Raw genomic sequence first — 14,850 nt, forward strand, 5'->3', positions numbered from 1 at the left:
CCTCCTTAAATCCCGTTCGCTTGAACAAGAACAAATAGCATGCATTATTTTTTTTTATTTAAAGGAAGGTGAGTGTGGGTCTTGTAGGGCAAAGCAGCCCAAAAATAAAGAAAAAAATGCCATATCGTTAAAAAAAAAATGGTCCATTACCAAGCGAAATTATAGGTAATAAACACCATACTATAAAAAAAAATCCTCGTGTCTTCAGTTCATCAGTATACTAATAATCACACTTAATATTTAATTAAACATTATTTCCTTGTGCCCCTCCTTGTCGTCCATGAAGAAACAAGTGATATGTTAATTGATCCCACTACTTTGTTTCAAATCAAATGCGTTGAATTTGTACACTCGTGCATCACTAGCTGTTCAGCAATAAATAAAAAAAATAGTAACCGAGCTTTAATAGTATTTTGGGTGAAGAATCTTACTACCACTTGTCGGCCACATTCCTTTGAGTGGGACGTACTCCCTTTAAAAACTAAACCCCACATCCTATAACATTCCTAGTTGCTCATGTATTAACGTATTATGTTTCAAATATCACCATCATGTTCACTCACCTTCACCCTCGATATTTATTGTTTTGTAATAGGAAGAAAAGAAAAACGCAGCAAAAGTAAAATCAACAAAAAAAAATTGGTGGTTTCGTGATAGTTTACATGCGAAACAGAAAAACTGAGTGAGAGGAAATATGAGAGAGAGAGAGAGAGAGATTAAAGATGATGGTTGTATGGTGGTGATAGGTAATCGTAACAGAAAACAGAAGTAAAAATAAAAAGGTGGCGTTTTGTTCGATGGTTGGGAGCGGTGGTGAGTTTTGTTCTTGGTTTGTCGATGGTGATCAAGGTTCGATTAAACAACATTAAGGAGAAACGAAAATTTGGTGCTTGAGTAGGTGTGGTTCTTGGTTAGGCTATGGTGGTGAATATCTATAATACGGTAAAGGTGATGGTTTCAATTATGATGAAAGTGGTTTCAAGGTGGAGTCGTGGTGATCACTAGTGGTGTGGTCCTTGTAGAAGATGAACCGAAAAGAAAAAGAGTAGATATGAATTAGATTGACGAGGTTAAAGAAGGTGTTTGTTTGAATTCGTTTGAAACATGAAGAATATAAGTATAGCAATAGTTGCAAGTGGTGGTGATCGATAGTTGTTTGTGATTTGATAAAAGTGGTAGTAAGTTGAATGTGTTAATATCCTTGAGAGATTCGTTTGTTTTGTAGCAATTTGGATCGACAGGAAATAATCTCCCATCGTACAGAAATTTGAATAAAAAAAATAAAGTTTGAACATGATTTACACTGATTTGTACTAACGATTCGGTTGTTTAACACTTTAGAAGATTAAAACAAAAATCAAATACAGTGGTTGATTAAGATGCGAAACAGAATTTGATCCTCTATGCATATATACGTATTTATGAATATTTTAGATGTACATACCAGCATTTATATGTATATATTTATATACTATACGTATCTGTATATGTATTTAGGTATATCTGTACTTGTATAAGTGTATATCGCTTATTTCCATATCTGTGTATTAATTTTTATAAATAAAACATAATAATGTTAATTATACATGTATTAAATTTTAATATTAATTTTGTTAATAATAGTGAAACTAATAATAATAATATTATTAATAATAATAAAAAATAATAATGATAATAATATCAATAATATTAATAGCACTAATCAAGTTTTATATATATTAAGAATAATAATAATAATAAGTAATAATGATAATAATGAAAATGATAATAATATTATTAATGCTGATAATAATAATAATAATACCAATATTATTAATGTTAATAATAATAATAATATTAGTAATAATAATACTACAATCATTTATATATAACAATTTCGTATCTATAGATTATATATATATATATATATATATATATATATATATATATATATATATATATATATATATATATATATATATATATATATATATATTTCTACTAGTACATATTTAATTATGTTTTAGATAGTAAGTAACATAAATATATTAATTATATATATATTGAAACAATAATCTCAGAGTACATCTTTAATACTTTGTTACCGTTGACAAATTATGTTTAAAGTCATTATCATTCAATATACTCTCAATAATTAATTAAACATTTTTAAATAACAGTTTTTAGATTATCTTAAGTTATATTTCATAATAATTAAATCGCATAATAGTTTAATTTATAATATATATTTATTTACATATATTCTTATTTATATATATACATTTCTATTTACAATTAAAGGTTCGTGAATCGTCGAGAGCAGTCGAAGGTAAATGAATTCATGAACACAGTTCAAAGTTTTTGAGATTTTAATATTACAGACTTTGCTTATCGTGTCAAAATCATATAAAGATTAAGTTTAAATTTGATCAGAAATTTCTGGGTCGTCACAGTACCTACCCGTTAAGGAAATTTCGTCCCGAAATTTGAGTGTGGTTGTCATGGTTAACAAAAAATATTTTTTCATGATGAATATGAGTTGATAAAATAGAATCTTATCATCATTGAGTAATAGATAAAATAATTCGATTATTCGAAGCGTACGAGTGAAACTATCACAAAAGAGTGAAATGGATAAATACATGTTTGACTTAACCGGTGACGTAGTCACGGATGATCTCCGAAATTTAAGGGATTAAAGAAAATCTTCGTAATAAGATTTGATTCTTCGGTAATTAAGGAAATTAAGATCCTCTTCGGTTAAATGCTAGGATCTGTTTCGATTGCTTTGTCGAATATCTCACTATAAATCTACTCTCTTTGTTTCCTTTATAATTTGGAGTTCCATCCTTTTGTTGTCCCTTCTCGACTTCAAGTCAAGCGAATAATGGTCCAGAATTCGTAGGTATGGAGTTTCGAATAATCCTATTGTTCTAAACAAGAAAGAACGTAATAGCACGATTTAATTTATTAAATTTCCAGAATCACTGAGAATGGAACTATCAAGAATATATTTTCTTGATATATTTAGAAGTTAAGCAAAATGAAAGAGTTATGTAACATGACACATGATGATGGTATGATCTACTGTGAACCATCATCATGTTTCATTAGAAACTCAGCATGACCTACTGTAATATAATCACGTTGGCCGGGCGTCATTATATTATACTAATCCATGCTTCAATTCCCAACACTTCTCCACAATTCATTCATAATTTATACTTAGCTTTTACAGAAGTCTCCAATATAATGGAATACAGAAAGCACGAAGAGATAGATAATTTCGGATAAGAATATTTATGAAAATATCCTCAGAAATATCGAAGATATTTATGATGATATTTTGAAATTTCTAAGTTCGAAGGTTGATGAAGAAAAATATTTCCGCAAGATTATAACATGACTTCGGAGCAAGATATTCTCTAAAGATTTCATTGGATACAGAATTATCTGGATTCTTTGAATATAGAGTTTGGTCCTTGTATTTGTCCTCGGTCTCCTTCATAGTTCGCTCAATCCGTTTTTCAAATCCAAATCTGAGCCTTTTCAACACACCATTCTTTAGTATCAAGCTTTTGGCCATTAAGACCATCAACATTTTTGCTGCTTCTTCAGCATTCAAAGTTATCATAACTGAATCATTGGTTATCAGTCCGAGGTGTTTCAAGAGAATTGTATTTTTTTAGATGATTAAACGCTGATGGTAATATGGTGGATTATAAAAGGTTCCACGGTAACAATAAAAAGAGCACACATATATAGCAAGGTTATAATAAGGTTGTTTCGAATGAAAAGTCGAAGTTGACTTGCTGGAGCTGTGACAAAATTTTCTAATTTGAAAGGGAATTGCAAAGTTATTTTCGGTAATAACAACGCCAAAGAAGCTAGCACAGATAGGTGTTAAATATTTTTCTCAGGTTCCGAGTGGTTTTCTGGTGCATAGCTAGATGCATAAATCTTTTCTTCTGTAGATGAAGTGCGGTTGGTTCATCCTCTTGATTGAGGTGTTTTCAAGAATTATGAAAGGTTTGAACGCGGATTGTAATCGTCAAGATACAAATGAGGTTTAAGATGAAATCAAGTGGCAAACTTGAAGAAATGTTTAGTTTTATATGTTATAATTAATATTTTAATTCATTTTAATTGTCCACTGTTATTAGTCCACAGTCGATAGTCCACGGTTAACAGTCCAATAATTCATATATAGTTTAATATATAATATTCGAATTAATTAATACGTATCGTGACCCGTGTACATGTCTCAGACTCGATCACAACTCAAAGTATATATATTATTATAGAATCAACCTCAACCCTGTATAGCGAACTCTAGCATTACAGCATATAGAGTGTCTATGGTGATTCCAAATAATATATATAGATGCGTCGATATGATATGTCAAAACCTTGTATACGTGTCCCGATATTTAAAGTGTGTAAAATAAATAACAGAAATTAAATGACGATAAATTCAATTGCGAGAATTAAAAATTGCGATAAATAAATGTAATATGGAATTAACAGTTAGCTAGGAACAGTTAGCTAGGAACAGTTAACGTGGATTCTTAACAAAATTTTTCTCATAGTTAATTTGTTTATTTCTAACAAATTTTATTTTGTTCAATGTTTTCTTCATTATGCCACTTGTTGGATTCTGATAGGTCAAAATTCAAATATGAAATTGAATGAAAATGGTTATTCTGTGATGATCGGATTCGTACTTCTGTGGTTGTAAGTAGGAGAGTAAATGACTATTGAATCAGATTCGAAGAATGTACAATGTAACTTATTAATGTAAAATCTAAATATTCCTCGGGTATTACCTACCCGTTAAAATATTTTCACCATTAACAGTTTGTACAAAATAATTTTTAATTACAATCCTTATGAAAATATATATACATATATATTTTCTTCAGATGTAATCATGGATTTAATGAGTTAATATAATATTAATCTCATTTGATTTACCGTTAGAACAAGAGTATATAATCTCTAAAATAATAGAGATTACATAATCGCCATGTCGAACGAAGATAAATGATGTAGAACGTCATGTAGAACGATGATTATACTCGAGGTACAGAATGAGATGTTGAGGCATTGATTGTTGATGGTACTGGTGCTGTTTATTGATGGTACTGTTGGTACTGGTGATGTTGTTAAAGCTGGTAGGTTTTGTACCACATTCTCCAAAAATCATTACTCAGGCGTGAAGCTTGTTGACTTCTTCGATTACTCCGGGATGATTGTCGGTAAGAACGAGCGAATGAATAAGGTTTAGAATCTGAGATAGTATGTAATCATGACGAGATATTCAGGAAATGAGGGTGAAAATGGTATTTCGGACTGGTTCACCGGTAAGTGCTTCAGGTTCATCACCAAGAGGTAAATTCGGTTGGTGAAAAGGATCGCCTTCTTGGCGTCTCCATTGATTAAGTTAACTACGAACCCATCAGATGAATTGGGGATGACTGATTGATTGATTCATTCTGGTGACACCGCTTTTGGAGCTTAGGTGAATATCCATGTCGGAATAGCTATCGGAATAGCTATCGAAATCTGTGGGACTCGAACTGGTTGAGGGATTCATCTCGTACGATCAGATGAAGGATTTTTGATAAGAAATAGATTATAAGATATAGATTAGTACCCTGCAATACATAATTTACATATGCATATATAATACTAAAATCCCATAAGTTACGGAGGAATCTACGGAATCTGACAAGCAAAGGTAACAATAAAAGATACGTTAAGATATGAATTAGCAGATACGCTAAGATATGAATTTTGTCTATACACTATTCATGCAATAGAGGCAGTTAGACATGTATAGATTTAAGGATGATAAACAAGTAATTTTCGACACGAAATGATAAGCAAAACTTTTGACATGCAGACACGGTCGAAGTCCAGACTCACTAATGTATCTAAACAACTATTAGTTAGACACACTAATGCAAGATGTAACATCCCGCCTTTTTCCATTTACTTTCCGTTTATTCATTTTAAATTCCGTTATATGTTTATAACATCTCCCGTCGATACGCGTTTTAAATTATATCGTTTAGGTAATTCACGCACCCGAATGAAAGTTGAGGGACCAAACTCGCCAAAGGATCAAACCTTTGACTAAGTCAAAGGGTCAAACCCCTCTTATCCATTCATTATCATCTCTCTCATTTTACTACTTCCTCCATTTTCTCTCAACACCCAATTTCAAAGAATCATCATCCAAATCCGAGCTAGCGGGTGTTTTGCAAAACAAATTACATTTTTGGAATCCTTGCAACTTCCTCTTCGATTCCATACCGATTTCATTACATTTAGGTAACTTTCTAAAATCACTAGATTTTGTGTTCTTGATGTTTTTAACTTATAAAGTTGTTAATTAGTGTCTATGGCTCAAGTCTAATATGAATATATGATTTATATGCTCGATCTCGTTGTTTTAGTGTAACTAGCAAGAACATGAAAAGTGTGTGCTTGATTTTGAGTTTTGGATGATTTAATGTTGTTGTTATGATAAAGTACAAGTATTAAATGTGTTTCTAGTATCACTAGCTTCAATTTGATGTGTAGGTTGCTTTAGAAAACTTCATGAACTTGATTATTGATTTTGGTGAATTTGGGTTAGGGTTTGATGAACTTGAAATGGACTTTTGATGCTTTGAATGACATGAGATGTTATTAGTAAGTGTTAGGTTGTATTGTATGCTTGATTACCTTCGAAACGGCATATCATTCATGTAAATTGGTTGCCGGATCTTTGATTTGCATTTATGAACTTGAATGCATTAAATGGTGAACTTTAAATGTGATTTTGGTTGTTGTAAAGGTAAATGTGATTGATGAAATGTGTTTAGATGTTTTCCTCGTCAAAATACCTTTTCGATGATATAAGATACTTGTCTTGATTGTTTGCGGGTCATAAATTAGGATTGTTTGAGTTTTAGTTCGTGCACTTGTGTGTTTTCAGCAAAATGTTTTCTGCCCAGATGTTTGGACGCCGTCCAGCCTTTTGGACGCCGTCTAGGCTTTCAAACTTGGACGCCGTCCAGGCCTTTTGGACGCGGTCCAATTTGCCTGTTCTGTGCTGTCTTGATTTGCCATTTTACGGAAAATGTTTGCTATGCTACGCACCTACGATTCACATGTAACTTGTTCTAACATGCTCATATATGATTAAAAACCTCAGTCAACACGTTCGGGACCCGACCCGAACGTGTTGACTTTTTCGTTGACTTTGACCCGACCAAAGTTGATTTTTAATCAAACTTAACCAAATACTTATGCAATCATTCTAACATGCTTTTATACTTGTACCTTGCATGGAACATGACAATTTGATTCACATGCTATTATAATCGAGTCTTGACGAGCCATAGGACTAATTGAACACTTTGACCGACCGTGTTTACCGATATTGATACAAACCTATTTGTTTAGGTCAAGACTAGCATTCGTTCTTGCACACGTTTACTTGTTGAAGTACTTTTACTTAAGTGCACTCAAGGTGAGATCATAGTCCCACTTTTACTCTTTTGAACTTACATTTGGGATGAGAAAACATAAACATTTCTTTTTACTAAGTGAACACAAGTACAGGAAAACAAACATTCTACATATGAGTTTGAACAAAAATCCTTAATTCGATTATCATTAGTTACACTTGCCGGGTGTAAGCGAGAACTTATGTTATATGGCCATATGGGTTTGACAAACCCTCATTCAAACGGTTAGCTACCGTTTACGAATGGAATATATTTTCGAGAAACAGTGTATGTTCTAACACTATTGTGATGAAGTTCTATGGAAGGAATGTTAAGCATTGATAATTGGATGCTCGTGAATATTAACTTTTGGAATGTATTACTATTATATCAATGTTACAAATCTTGTGGTTCACTTGACCTGACTAACTTAAACCTATGATTTCACCAATGTTTTCGTTGACAGATTTCTATGTTTTTCTCAGGTCCTTGAACGTTTTGTGATACATGCTTCCGCTCATTACTTTTGATACTTGCTTGGATATCGAGTATACATGCATACGTGGAGAATCTTTTGGCTACTTTCAAATTGTGTCGCATATGTTTCATTTGTATTTTAAACTTTGTAACGTAACTAGTTGGCAAACTACTTTGTAAACCTTGAAACATCTTTACTTTTGAAATGAATGCGACATACTTTTGGTCAAACGTTGTTTTAAAGACTTATGACCACGTAACGGGACATAAGTAGACGGCACCGTCAATGACGATTTTGTAGGGTCGCTACACAAGACCTGGTTCGCTAAGACCACCGCTCTGATACCACCTATAACGACCCATCCGAATCTATCTGGACGAATACATTACATTTGGTTACATCGCGAGGTACTTGACCTCTATATGATACATTTTACAAACATTGCATTCGTTTTTAAAAGACAAACTTTCATTACATCGACAGTTGACGGCATGCATACCATTTCATAATATATCCAACTATAATTGACTTAGTAATAATCTTGATGAACTCGACGAATCGAATGCAAAGTCTTTTGAAATATGTCATGAATGACTCCAAGTAATATCTCTAAAATGAGCAAATACACAGCGGAAGATTTCTTTCATACCTGAGAACAAACATGCTTTCAAGTGTCAACCAAAAGGTTGGTGAGTTCATAGGTTTATCATAAAACAATAAAATTCATCATTTTGATAGACTACAAGATTTAAATCCTGCATGGTACAAATGGGCCCGAATCCTATACCCACCTGTAATGTACATGCGATATCTTTTAAATACAGTACACCTTTCTCGTGTACAAAATCATCTTTCATAAATCTTAGTAACCGTACACATATCTTTTGCACAAAAATAACATACACATAACCTGTGTATAAAATCATTCTCTCGATACATAACACACACTTTTCATTGCATTCATATCTTGGCTTGGTAACCGACCTTAACATATAATGCGCATAATAATATCCCCAAAACAAAACATCTCGTCTGTATAATAATCATATTGATGTGTGCGAGGGGTACTAGGAAATAGTATTATTTTTACAACGAAATACTATTAAATACGATACAATTTTACACAAGATATTTATTTATTTATAGAATGAATATACCTAAACCTTGCTACAACACTCATAGGCAGTGTACCTAATCGTACAGTAGTGTAGTTTTTAGTAAGTCCGGTTCGTTCCACAGGGAAAATTAAACAAGCTTAACGCTATATTTTTAACTTATAATTGTAAAAATACAAAAATATATATAAGTAGTATTATTATTATAAAAGGGGGTTTTTACCGTTTAATGACCGGTTTGCCAATTTTAAAACTTTAGTTGCAATTAAAACCTAATGTAAAATACTAAAAATAAATACAACTTAATTTAAAGCATAAAGTAAATAACGATAATGAAATTGCGATAAATAAAAATTCGATAAATAAAAAGTATGACAATTAAAGAGTACGATAATTAAAAGTACAATTAAATACAATGACAATAAATAAAAGTGCGATAATTAAAAGTGCAATTAAATATAAAATAAAGGAAATTAAATATGAAATAAAGGAATTATGCTTATTTAAATTTCTGTAATCATGATGTTTGACGTGTTGTTTTTAGTTTATTCCCATGGGTTAATTGTCCTTTGTCCTGGATTATTCGATATGTCCATACAAATTTGTCCATAATAGTCCATCAGTCATAAATATAAAGTGTGAAAGTCTTTGTCAAATTATTCTTATTCCCGAAGTCAAATATTCCAACTAATTGGGGATTCGAATTGTAACAAGGTCTTAATACTTTGTTTAATGAATACACCAGTTTATCGACTGCGTATAAACCAAGGTTTTACTACTTTGTTAACAATTATACCAATTACCCTTGAATGTAATCCACCCCTGTTTCAACAAGTCTATTAACTATTAATCCAGTTCCGTGTCCGGTAAAATGAACAATTATTGGTATTTATAGATATCCCGCCCACCGTACCCAGTCAAGCGTATGTGGTTATATATAAATACGTCAAATTATAAGTCTATATATTAAATTAATGAGGTATCATTTAGTTAATATAAAACCCATTAATAGCCCATAGTCTAATTTCCACAAGTGTCGTTCTTTTATCCAAACCCCAATTATGGTACAAAGCCCAATTACCCAATTTTAATATTCAGCCCAACATCATGATTACTTCGGCATTAAATAAGCATAATAATAATTAGCTACGAGACATTAATTTAAAAATAACATTAACCATAACTTACAGTGATTAAAAATAGCGTAGCGTTACACGGACAGAATTTCGACTTACACCCTTACAACATTCGCTAACATACCCTTATTATTAGAATTAAAATTAAAATTAAAATTAAAATTAGAATTATAATATATATATATATATATATATATATATATATATATATATATATATATATATATATATATATATATATATATATATATATATATATATATATATATATATATATATATATATATATATATATATATATATATATATATATATATATATATATATATATATATGTTTACGTATGAGAGAAAGAAGAAAAAGATGTTAGATATTGAACCAAAACACGCGAATTTATAGCAATGTGGGCTGTCACCTACTGCCATGCGATCGCATGGCTTTTTGCCTTCTCGCATGGCCCCTTTTTCCAGCTCACAAGACTTTGTTTCTTTGCTTGCCGACGGTTTATAATAATATATATAATATATAAATAATTTTAAGAATTATTTAAATATTATATTATATTTGTGTGCATAGTTGACTTGTAATTTTTAATCCGTTGCGTCGAGCGTTGAGAGTTGACTTTGGTCCCGGTTCCGGATTTTTGAACGTCCTTGCGTATAATTTAATATCTTATACTTTGCGTTTCGCGTCTTGTACTCCTGTAATTTTGAGACGTTTCTTATCAATAATTAGAGCCACTTTGATTGTATTTTGTACTTTTGAGCTTTTTGGTCGTTTGCGTCTTCAATTTGTTGAATCTATCTTTTGTCTTCACCTTTTATTATTTAAACGAATATCACTTGTAAATAGAATAATTGCAACTAAAAGCTTGTATTTCTTGAGGGATAATGCTATTAAATATATGTTCGTTTTTAGCATTATCAAATATTCCCACACTTGAGCGTTGCTTGTCCTCAAGCAATATATTCTTGAAATAAAAATACTAGAATCACTTCTTTATTCTTCACACTTTGTACATCAGTGATTTCTATACGAAAGTATAAACAATGGTAGTAACGATGTGGTTTACAGTCCCACATGACTATGAAAAGTTAGATCCATTAAGGAAATTGGATCTTTATGAAAACATTTGATCTTTTGAAAATACAATCTAGTTTTTACCCTAGATAAGTTTTTCGGAATAACCCTTCACCGGTGTTTGCAAATTATTTTTGTGGGTTTGGTGGGTTTCAGATTTGAAAATTTTAGCTCAAAACTTATGGTTTTGTTTCACCCACTTGCTAACCTTGTATTGGGAAAGCAACACGTCCAGAATACTTGCTCCGCATATTACCTTTTGGTAAACTACCGTCCGGTTGTAAAGGAAAGCGTTGAACAAGCAATTGTTAAGGAAATGTCCCCTGACATGCTTTTAATTATGGTCTATAACGTGTCGGATGCAATTACTATCCTTGGTAGGAGCAATAGTAAAGCTCACCCTTATAATTTTTTTAGTCTGGCACAAGGTCCTGTCTTTGACCATGATATACAACCACCGTTCTTACGGTTGACACCCGATTTGGTTCAGGTGACCTAATGAATTCCAGATAAATTCCTAGGATTTTACGTTCAATGGTAATGAACGCATTGAAAATAGGGTTTTCAGAAAACAAATAGGTTTTAATTTGATCAAAATATTTTCTCGTTCAACCTCGAGTTTAGATATCATCGAATTTCATGAGTTTGTAATTCTCAATCTTTAAGGTCAATCTCTAGGATTGAGTTATATCAGGCTTAAAAGTTGAGTTTTGATCTTTAAGGAGATTATCTTTTCTGGGGATCTGATTCATTAGTCTTATCCAGGTAATTTGCACGGCGTCCTCCCCATTTTACGAGACAGATCCTCTCATGGTTAGGATAAGTCTGACCACTTGGCGACCCTGTTTGATGCTGAGGTCCGTGGATTTCCAGCTGATTTTCGAAAAAACTTTTCAAGGTTTTTCGTAGACTCTACAACTTGTCTGGATGACAACTTCATGACCTAAATCAAGAAGCGCGTGTCTTTTTCAGAAGACTTTACTTCCTTTTAATGATGGAATTGATTCATCGTGTAGATCCATCTTTCTTTCAAATAAATTACAGTAAATCGGGTAAAACTGATTATTTTAGTCCAAAGCAAAAGTATTTTCAATTATTTGTTACAAAAAATATGTGATATATGTTCAAAATAACTTGGTAAATTTTTCCCACACTTGGCTTTTATTTTACTTTCTTTGCCTTTTTATTTTCTTCTATTCCATTTTAAATGAATTCTAACATTTTGGTTTGTTTCTCAATTTATGTCCTTTCCGAGGTAACAATAATTTCGGTGTTTAACACCTAGTTTTATCGTTCATAAATATGTATAAACATGATTTTGAGTTCATTTAATTGAAAATTTTGAAAAATTTTACTAGAATTGGATAGTCAGAATATAAGACTAGAGCTGTTCTTTATTATCAGAGAGCACTAGATTCTAATACAACTACTGCTTTACTAGTATTTTTAATGGTAACCAAGTGTATAAGTTTAACATTTTAAAAATCCGAAAGAATTTAACCCCTTCCCACACTTAAGATCTTGCAATGCCCTCATTTGCAAGAAATCAGTAACAATTTAAATTATTGAAGGTTATTAGCATAGAAAAATAATTAAATTTTACCAAAGTTTCCAAACATATTGGCGTTTGTTTGTTGAATGATAAATGGTGCACATCATTTGTTCATTCCGTCTTTATTGTTACATCACATTTGTTTTTCGTTTTGTCGTCAAAAGTACTAGCTTTTGTTGAACTTAATGCCAGTCTTTAAAAATGCGTTGTGTTACCCTGTTGTGTACAATTGACAATATACATACATACATATATAAACAAGCATGGTAATTTGAAATGGGACTTAAAATCTCACTTTCAAATCAAATATGAAATATTAGTACAACATAATAAAAATATTAAATATTACAATAAAAGTATCACAATATATTATGTTTAAACATAAATAAATAGAAATAATAAAAATTAAAAATCATATAAATTACCAACCGAAAATAAATCAATCTGGATAGGGGTTCCAGTTCATGTCGTCATCCGGGTTCCATGGTTGGTGATAGGTGTACTGGTATGCCTGGTTAGGGTCGTAGAGAGTATAAGGTGGTCTCATCTCGGACTGGTGTTGAGGATAGTAAGCGGGTCGAGTCGGGACATATTGATCCTGAGGTGACAGCCGGCTCATAATCTGACGCTGATGATAGTCCCATCTATCATGCTGTCATTGCCTGGAATGCTCGTAATCATTCCGGGCTCGCCACTGCTCCATCCGACGAAATCTCTCCGCGTTTATCATGTCTACCTCATCTACACGCTGGTAGACATCAGTCATAGCCTCCCAAATGACATCCCTAATGTCATCCGCTTCCTCCATTTCCTCGTCTGAGCCTCTTTCTACCTGAGGATGACTACCTTCATAGGGTATTGCCTGGTTGCGTCTACTCTTTAATACCTTATCACCCGCATAAACCCTCAATCCTAAAAGCTCAACATGTTCCCTACATTCCAAAAGTGGACCCCTTGGTCCTTATCTACACATAAATACTCTCCAATGAGAGTAACAAAAATACCTCCTCCAATTATCCCCCCTTCCTGTATTCCTTCCACCATCTTAGACAAATAAAAACCAACACAGTAGGGTATATTAACAAAGCCTTTTGGGTCTCGAATACACTTTAGGTAAAATAAATCATGTAAGGTCATTTTCTCCTTGTTGTGACCTCTCTGTGTAATCGAGTTAGCCAAAAATCTATGAATTATATGAAGCTCGGCTTTGTTAATATGTAAGTAGGTATGTGTTCATGCCCGCCCAAAAACATTATAATCTGACATACGCCTCCAGACGGCGTTCGCATCAAAATTCCTATCTACCCTTTCACCACGATAAATCAAATTCATACAATCGGGTAGTAGCAATTTAGCCGGCTTATATATCTGCAAAGCCCTGGCCATGTCCAGCATGGACATCCTGTACATCCTACGGCCAAGTATAAACCTAAGAAAACTTCTATCATCTAACCTATCTACATCTACATTTATTGCTATAGTACTCATCAGCTCAATACACCATTCCTTATATACAGGTCTACGAATGGTGAATAAACATTCCCAATCAGTAAAAGAAGAACTGCCATACCTTTGGATCAAATGCTCCCTAACACGGTCAGCAAGTTGGAACCTTTCCAAAGGATTCCAATCAATTACCCTTGGCACCTCTACATCTTTCGTTACTAATTTGAATTTATTACTTTGATATGCCGGGTAATCTCTCCAGCTTCTGTCGAATCTCAGATTAGGATGCAATGTATGTTCAGGAATCGTTGGGTATTTTAGTGGCGGATGCATCGGTACTACTATGAATTCATTATCAAACGGTAGCGGATCATAATAAGGTACATGCTGATCAGGCTGATGTTGTTGTTCCTGTTGTGGTTCTTGTTCGGGTTCTGGCTCGTATTGCGGTTCATATTCTGGTTCAGGTTCTTGTTGTGGTTGTCTAGATGATGATGAAGCACCAGCAGTATCGGTTTTCTGCAAAACACATTAAGCACAAAATTTGTGCATCCAAATATGCATT

This window comes from Rutidosis leptorrhynchoides, chromosome 10 (genome assembly GCF_046630445.1).
Source record: "Rutidosis leptorrhynchoides isolate AG116_Rl617_1_P2 chromosome 10, CSIRO_AGI_Rlap_v1, whole genome shotgun sequence".
Taxonomy (NCBI): Eukaryota; Viridiplantae; Streptophyta; class Magnoliopsida; order Asterales; family Asteraceae; genus Rutidosis; species Rutidosis leptorrhynchoides.